Source organism: Phalangium opilio, unplaced genomic scaffold (assembly GCF_054372755.1).
Source record: "Phalangium opilio isolate 3A_F unplaced genomic scaffold, DU_Popi_V2 ptg000042l_1, whole genome shotgun sequence".
Lineage (NCBI taxonomy): Eukaryota > Metazoa > Arthropoda > Arachnida > Opiliones > Phalangiidae > Phalangium > Phalangium opilio.
In genome coordinates this window covers 4,069,293-4,077,201 of record NW_028324166.1, presented here as the reverse complement: position 1 = coordinate 4,077,201, position 7,909 = coordinate 4,069,293, and the positions used below count along the sequence as shown (strand labels likewise).

At 38.2% G+C, this 7,909-nt stretch overlaps 1 long non-coding RNA gene across 1 annotated transcript; it reads left to right on the top strand.

Moving 5' to 3' along the window:
* The first annotated feature begins 2,143 nt into the window (after window positions 1–2,143).
* On the top strand, window positions 2,144–3,235 carry LOC149678495 (uncharacterized). The gene is made up of 3 exons (XR_016366269.1): window positions 2,144–2,319; window positions 2,405–2,890; window positions 3,142–3,235. It is a non-coding gene; the product is annotated as an uncharacterized LOC149678495 (long non-coding RNA).
* The last annotated feature ends 4,674 nt before the right edge of the window (window positions 3,236–7,909 follow it).

Here is a 7,909-nt window from a genome sequence, read left to right as displayed (position 1 = left end):
GCGCCTTGGTCTATTCGCATCTTCGCAACAGATCACGAAAAACATTTGTGTTACTGTTCAGATACATACAAGTATTTTGCTTTTCCTATTCTGAGAGCCAATTAAATTTGAGCAGTCATTGTGCTATCTACCATTGGCCATATTTATTAATAGTTTCTCGACTGAGTTACTGAGCTGCACGCTGCCTCCACCATAGACTAGTGGCGGTAGAGAGGGGGAGTAGACCGTGTACCCCTCCCTCTGGACGCGCTCTTGTAAGAGGGGATACTGCACGCGTCCAGTAGAGGGATGACATTGATTTTAGAGATAGAAGGGTATGACGGTTGCATAAGTAGTACTGCCATTACTCTATTGTGAAAAAGTGACAAAAACTAAACTAATCGACGACCTCGACACCCTAACCTTCCTCTCCTCTGTGATTGGTGCTTTTCTTGCGTAGACGCAAAATTCTTGGCCTAGTTGCGAGAAATTTGTACCTTTGTGAGGTGAGGACGCAAAGTATAGCGAAAACCCAATGTGGACAGTAGCGAGATCTTGCAAACAAGCAAAGCGAAGATGCGAACGGGCAAAATGTTTTAGTCTAGACAGGTTTTTACAGTAAACCGATTAAAGCGCTTGACCAATGTTTTATTATAGCCTGGAACCGATTTTTGAAACGCAAGTTTTCAAGTATCTGCATTTTGAAAAGCAATACTTATTTGAACAAGTCAAGTGGAAGAGACCGTTGAAAAGCGCGACTGATTTGGACCTGAGTAGCGTCAGCGTTCTTTTCTACTTCCTTTTCACACTGTTGTCAGTAACAGTAGCCGTGGCCATAACCGAAGTACTCTTCAACCAATATGCTTAAACGCTGAAAATGTATTATGTGACGACACGAAATCGAATTTCTCGAAAGTACAAAAATACTTTCTGCTTCTAAATGTAATACTGACGTTACGCCATTTTAAATCCATACTAACTCGTAAGAGATTATTATGCACTTGTAATATTATTGTGATTAAAAATCTGATCTATAGAGTGTGAAATTCCCAAATAATGGAAGAGTTACTTTGGTCATAGAAGGGGCGTTTTGGGGTCAAGTCACCTCCAACGGACACGAAGTTAGCACCTATAGGGTAGGATTACCGACGTGAGTCGTATTCCCTCAAACTTTGTTGCCCAGAAGCTTGGCTCACTGCAGTGCAACACACTCCTGACGACATGTTATTTTGGTTTGCCTAACTTATATTTATTAGAATATTTAGACCGGTTAGGTCTAGGAACTAATAATTTATTAATGAAATTTGTAATTTTATTATTGGATATAACATACAGATATAGTCATAATAGTGTAATTCAAAAATTGCATGCAGAAAAACAAACTTCCAGGGGCAAGCCGCCATTCTGAATAATTTCCCTCACGCCACGAAACACCAGTCCAAGCTCACTGCACGTGATAGGCAAGCAAACCCGGTCATGCCTCTAGCGATGTCTCCTGGCGTGAGGGAAAGTATTCAGAATGGCGACTTGCCCCTGGAAGATTGATTCTCTGCATGTAATATTCGAATTGGTCTACTAGAAACCAGTTGATGGAAAATGAACATTCTTTTCAATATCCCTTTGAAAGGAAATTTTTAGACAACTGTGTTATTCAGTGCATGAAAGTTATTTAAGGCTCACGAACACGCCAAGAAATAATTGTACTTTTAAAACGTTGGTCGTATGATTATTATACTTCTTAAAGGGTTAGAATAACTGAAGATTTTAAATGCTTTACTGAAAGAAGAAATACCATTGTGTTTTTAGTTATTAAACAATATATTTTCATTTTTGAAACCTATTAAAAACCATCTTTCTGAGCGTACTATTAGAGATTTTCACTGGTTAATTCAAATATCACGAGTAAGTTAAATATTTTATAAACAAAATTTGCTAATTTCCGACAAACGGAACGGTTCTCTGCTACTTTAATGAATAATTGAAGTGTTAGCTTTCTCTCGTAAGAAGTGTTTATCGATTGGCAACAGAAGTGGTTCGTACAGTTTGTTGGTTACAGAACTTGAGTGGGTAGACACAAGCAAATCTTGCTGCTGTTGTCGTAAATTCTCTTGAAGCAACAGACGGCTCCTTTGGAGCCACTATCATGTTGGCTAATCTTCTACACACCAATTCTACTTTGCCAAAGGCAGGGTTCAATAAGAATTCGTACAAGAGGGCGGAACTAAAATAAGCCTTTGCCGAGTTTAGCACGCTGTGAAAAAAAATGAATCAAGGGAGCCGTGCTTCACTTTAATTATTGATAGCTTAGTTGATCCTCATTAAAATACGCCCACTTCTTTCGTAAGTTTACATTCGAATTTCGTAGCAGAACAATCACCGTCTCTCGCCGCAATTCCAATCAATGGTTATTTAATGTTACCATTAGGGTTAAAGTTTCTACGTCACAACTTATTTGTCGACAAGGAATTCAAAGTATCGTGAATTAGAGTATCTATAGACCGAGTAGCGTCAATAGCCCAAAAATTACGTCAAAGTCCTATGTTTTGGGAATAGAAAGGGAGACGCATCATGTTTGTGTTTATTGGCTATAGAGTCAGGTTAGCGACTGTCCTGAAGAAACTGATAGTGTTAGATCTCAGCACGATTTCTTATTTATGATTGGGTTTTTAATACCTAATAACAAATAGCGCCACCTATAGGCACTAAGCGGAAACATGATGCGTTCTCTATTTCTATTCCCAAAACATAGCAGTCTGACGTAATTTTTGGCCAACATTTTTTAACAATGGTGGTCGATTGGAAATACGCGGGCTTGCTATAAAAATATGTCTTCCGTTTCGAATTGTTATTTCAATATCGATGTGTCGGAGTACTGGAAATTCATCCCACTAATAAGACATCGTTATTTGAGGTGAGCAGAGTTTTTAAATATATTGGAAAATGCGTGACATTTTTAGGTGAGTTATGTTACTTTTATTACAATAAAGAAATAAATTGGTTAAAAAGCCTGTTTTAAGGATAGATTAGTGTTTGTTATCTAATTGATAGGTATTCCATTTATTTTTTTGTTAAAAAAAATCGCTCGTTCCTTCATTTTTAACACGCAATTTATCGTTTAAGTTGAATCGAAGTAACTGGCACATTTTCGTATCTTTTTTTTAGTCGCGACTTTGAATACTTCACCTGTGTGCTTTGCCGAAATGGAACCGTTACATTTTTGCTTAAACAATTTAAATCGTATAGTAAAATACATATTCAGGGTTCATACAACTTTTGGAAAACTAATTTCCCTGAGATTTCCAGGTTTTTCCCCATATACTTCCCTGAGTTTTCCAGGTTTTTCCCCATATACTTCCCTGAGTTTTCCAGGTTTTTCCCCATATACTTCCCTGAGTTTTCCAGGTTTTTCCCGTATATGGAGTATCCTATGGAGCAAATGTTAACGAAGAAGGGGGGGGGGGCAAATAGGACTACTACATAATCAATGGACATCCCCGTATCTCTAGTAGAACCAGAGTTATGAGCCTCCAAAGTTAGTGTAATGCTATTCCTATAGAGGGGGTATGTTTTTGAACATTTTGCTGAATTACTTGGCCCCTGTTTGTCGTAGCCCTAAGTTTTTAGTATGGTTGGATGGGGGACAAATTGGACTATAACATACTCAAAGGACATCCCCGCATCTCTAGTAGAACCAGAGTTATGGGCCTCCAAAGTTTAGTGTAATGTTAATCCTATGGAGGGCGGTATGTTTATGGAAATTTTGCTTAATTACTTGGCCCCTGTTTGACGCAAATTTCCCTGATTTCCCTGAATTTTACTAAAAATTATAAATTTCCCTGATTTCCCTGAATTTTACTAAAAATTATAAATTTCCCTGAATTTTACTAAAAATTATAAATTTCCCTGAATTTTCCCTGAGGTTTTTGTCAACTATTTATTTCCCTGATTATTCCAGGTTTTCCCTGTTTTCCAGGTTTGTATGAACCCTGATATTGAATTGTGACTTAAAATTGAAACTGAAGGAAATATGGCGTAATGATTCTGCTGTCAAGTCGAAATGCAAGATTATTTCAGTTCAGTCAATTACGATGGCGATTCGTAAGTGGTATAATTAATAACTCGAATCGTAGATGTATAAGTTTTGATGTTTGAAAATAGATGTATTATAGGACACTGGTATTTTTGGTTTTATTTGTGGCTTTGAGATGTATAGTGTGTTACCACGAACTTTGTAGTGACGTCACATGCTCTTATCTCTTACCTTATTTTCAGGCGACCATATTGGCAGTCGCGAGACGTCGTCAGCTTGGGCAATACAAATTCGGGACCCAATATTGATGTCACAGTTTCCTCCCCCCCCCCCAGCTTCGCGGTAGCACACTATAAGAGTTTTGTGTAAACATTAAGGAGGTGAAGGGATGCGTAAGCCACCCGGTTACAGAAGCCGTGTCGGTCACCCCCCCCCCCCCCGCCACGCATGATCGGTGCCCCTGGCCGAAGGACTTTGTTGCAGTAGATTGGGTACAGAGGCGAGGTTAAAGGTATGAAGATTGCAACTCCATCTCGCCTCTTTCCTCCAAGGTTTGTAGTTTCCTGTTTTCTTAAGAAAATTACCGAGTACGGCGGGGGTCACAAGCACATTGTTTCTCTGGATGTAATTTTAGAATCGGTGTATAGATGGAGCCAGAGAGGCGACTTAATCCCTTTAACTTTAATAAAAACTTTAATGGCTGGAAATTTTACCAGTTTTCCCTGTTTTGTTTGGCGTCGCCTGTGTTCGTTAATATGGAATATCGTCCTTAATTCCAAAAGAACGTAATTGCGTCTTGCTTCTAATGGTTTCTAATATTGCAGTATGAATTTGCAGTATTGGTTATTTGATTTATTCCCTAGGACTATTAAAAATTACCCTTGTCAAAAGTTTTAATAAGAAAGGCACTTAAGTTTGAAGTATCACTCTGTATAACACGGGGAAAAATAATTTTGCATTACTTCGTGTGGTTTCCAATATGCTAAGGTTGTACAGCACCCATACGATCTAAGGGTATACAGTGTCTCGCATGCACTATAAAGTTACGAAGAGTACCACATAAACTTGAGGAATTCGATACTAGCAGGATACAGTGACCACGACACTATAAGGTGCCATTTCTAGTTTAGCATACATTTTTCCTCTTTCCGTAATTCGTAGCAAATCAACACAATCAATAAATAAATCCTTCCAGTAACAAATTTCAGTATTTCGTTTACCAAAAAACTAAATCCATCAACATACTGGTCAATTGAAGGTGTTCCCGATGTCTATGGAAGTTCTAAAACAACCTATACGAAAACAGGTTCTGAAGTAGTAAAAATGGTGGGTCAGGGACAATATATACTCATACGGGACTTTCAAACAACAATGCGACGAGTTTAAAAATGATTCTACTCATCTACAAACATACATTTCACAACTCCATTTATAAACCTAACTTTTACCAGAAGTAAGATGAGAATAAAAGTACTGAGCTAAGCAAATTCTTCACTTGGCGAAAGTCAATATTCTTGATAACACACAAGGTAGCGGTTTCCGAATTTTCCCTTCAAAACGTGAGACGCTCGTGGCGGTAGACGGCCGAACTAGATTCAAGCTCCCGCGTCCGTGTCCGCGGCTTGAGGATGAAGGGAAGGGGGTAGGAAATTTTTTAGAACTCGACCAATTTTTTTCTCCGTCTAGTGTAGGCGCGATGGAAGCGACATAAAATCCTCAAATTTGTTCACTAGTACCAGGATCTATTACCAATGCTAGAGCTCTTTACTTCTAGTCTCATACTGAACTTCAAAACCGTCCTCGTTCCACAATTTTTCGAACTATCAAATTTTCACTTTTTCCAGTCCCCTTTACGATTGAAATATTCATGGGATCACGTGCACTGCCTTTGCACGTGCATCACAGGTCTACAAAATAAATAAATAAATGACCAACTGGGTATTACATAACCACACCAAGTAATTAAGGGATAAATGTTTACTCTTTGCGAGATAAATGAATTGATTACAGTTAAGAGGTTGATATAATATTTAGTGAAACGTTTTTCAGGTATCGGTGGCTTAATAGATTATAAACATTACGTGATCAAATAAAGCGGTATCTAGGTTGCACTTAATCCATAAGTAAATAATTGGTAAATGGAAAGGATAAGGGTTATGCTATAATAAACTTATTTTTGTACGAAAGTCATTCAATTATAAATATGTGTTACTTTATACGGTGTATATGCACTATAATAAACAAAATATTGGAAATTAATGGGTGCCAATGAAGGCTTGCACGTGCGCTAAGCTTTTAGAGCAATTAAGTCTTGGTTGTGGTTTACTCTAAACAATGCCACTATGTTCCCATCATCGAGGGGTGGAGTTGACTGACACGTATTGCTTAGCAAAGGCTAGTTTTTTCTCTGCAGTTTTGACCGAGTATGCACAAGATAATATGTAAGGGGCACCACGAACGGAGCCGACATTCGCTTTAAGAACGACCGCCGATTGGTTAATGTATGCATAAAGCTTCCGCAAGCTTCAAGTCGTAACCATTACAGTTTCACACAAAACTCTTGGAGTTTTGCATTATTGCAAAGGAAAGAGTTATATTTATTGTTATCGTCAATAGTAAGATGAGACTAGAAGTAAAGAGCTCTAGCATTGGTAGTAGATCCTGGCACTAGTGAACAAATTTGAGGATTTTATGTCGCTTTCATCGCGCCTACACTAGAGAGAAAAAAATTGGTCGAGTTCCAAAAAATTTCCTACCCCCTTCCCATCAACCTAAAGCCGCGGAACACGGACGCGGGAGCTTGAATCTAGTTCGGCCGTCTACCGCCACGAGCGTCTCACGTTTTGGAGGGAAAATTCAGAAACCGCTACTAGAGGGCCAACCGTTGGTGTGTCATCAAGAACAATCACTTTCGCCTAGTGAAGAATTTGCTTAGCTCAGTACTTCTAGTCTCATCTTACTTCTGTTATCGTTTAAAAGGCAAGTCTAATTTAAAATGCACTTTTAATTATTTGGGTAGGGGGGTATTTTTCTGTTTTAAATAAGGCAAATAATCCAAATTGGTTGAAAGATTATTATCGAGATCTTAGAAGGTAACTTGCACCTTTGCGATTTAGAGACCCAAAGAACGTTCCCCTTAATTTATGGCAGACTTCGGAAACACCATGTGTAAAACGTTTTACAAAGTAAAATTCTTAAGTTATTGTATTTCGACGTACTAGGTAATAGACATATTTATAGGTGTCTTTGAAATTTTACGATTTAATGAGACTGACCCTTTAAGGTGCTATTCATTTTATTAATGTTTGTTTAGTTATGAAAGTTTGGGTTAAATTCTTACTCAGAATTGTTCAATTTTCTCTAATGCGATTGTCGCGTAGAGTAGGTCATTATTTTCCGTGAACGTGCCTTGTGAAATTTAACTAAGAGCAATGTTTAATATTATCCGATAAAAAGGGGTAATGTTGAAGTGGGTTTGAATTTGAAGAGTATATACCTTTTGGGCTTTGCGACAGTGGCGTCGCTAGGCCTTTTTTGGGGGGGCTATAGCCCCCCCCCTAAATTCCAAACTTAGCCCCCCCAAAATAATCCGTAAACCCTACCAAAAATTGCTGTTAGCAACCTAAAATTCTGTAGCAATATGTAAAAAAATTTTCAATATCAAACAGTAAAATTTTGAAGAAAAGAACAGATGGAGACAAGTAAAATGTTTTACGTTCTTGCGATGGGAGTTCCAAACGTGTGTACTAAAAGCTAACCCAAACCAGAAGTGGTATGATACTAGAAGTATTGAGCTAACCAAATTCTTCACTCGGCATTAGTGAAAAGACTTGATAAAACACAAACGGTTGGCCCTCTAGTGGCGGTTTCAGAATTTTTCCCTCCAAAACGTGAGACGCT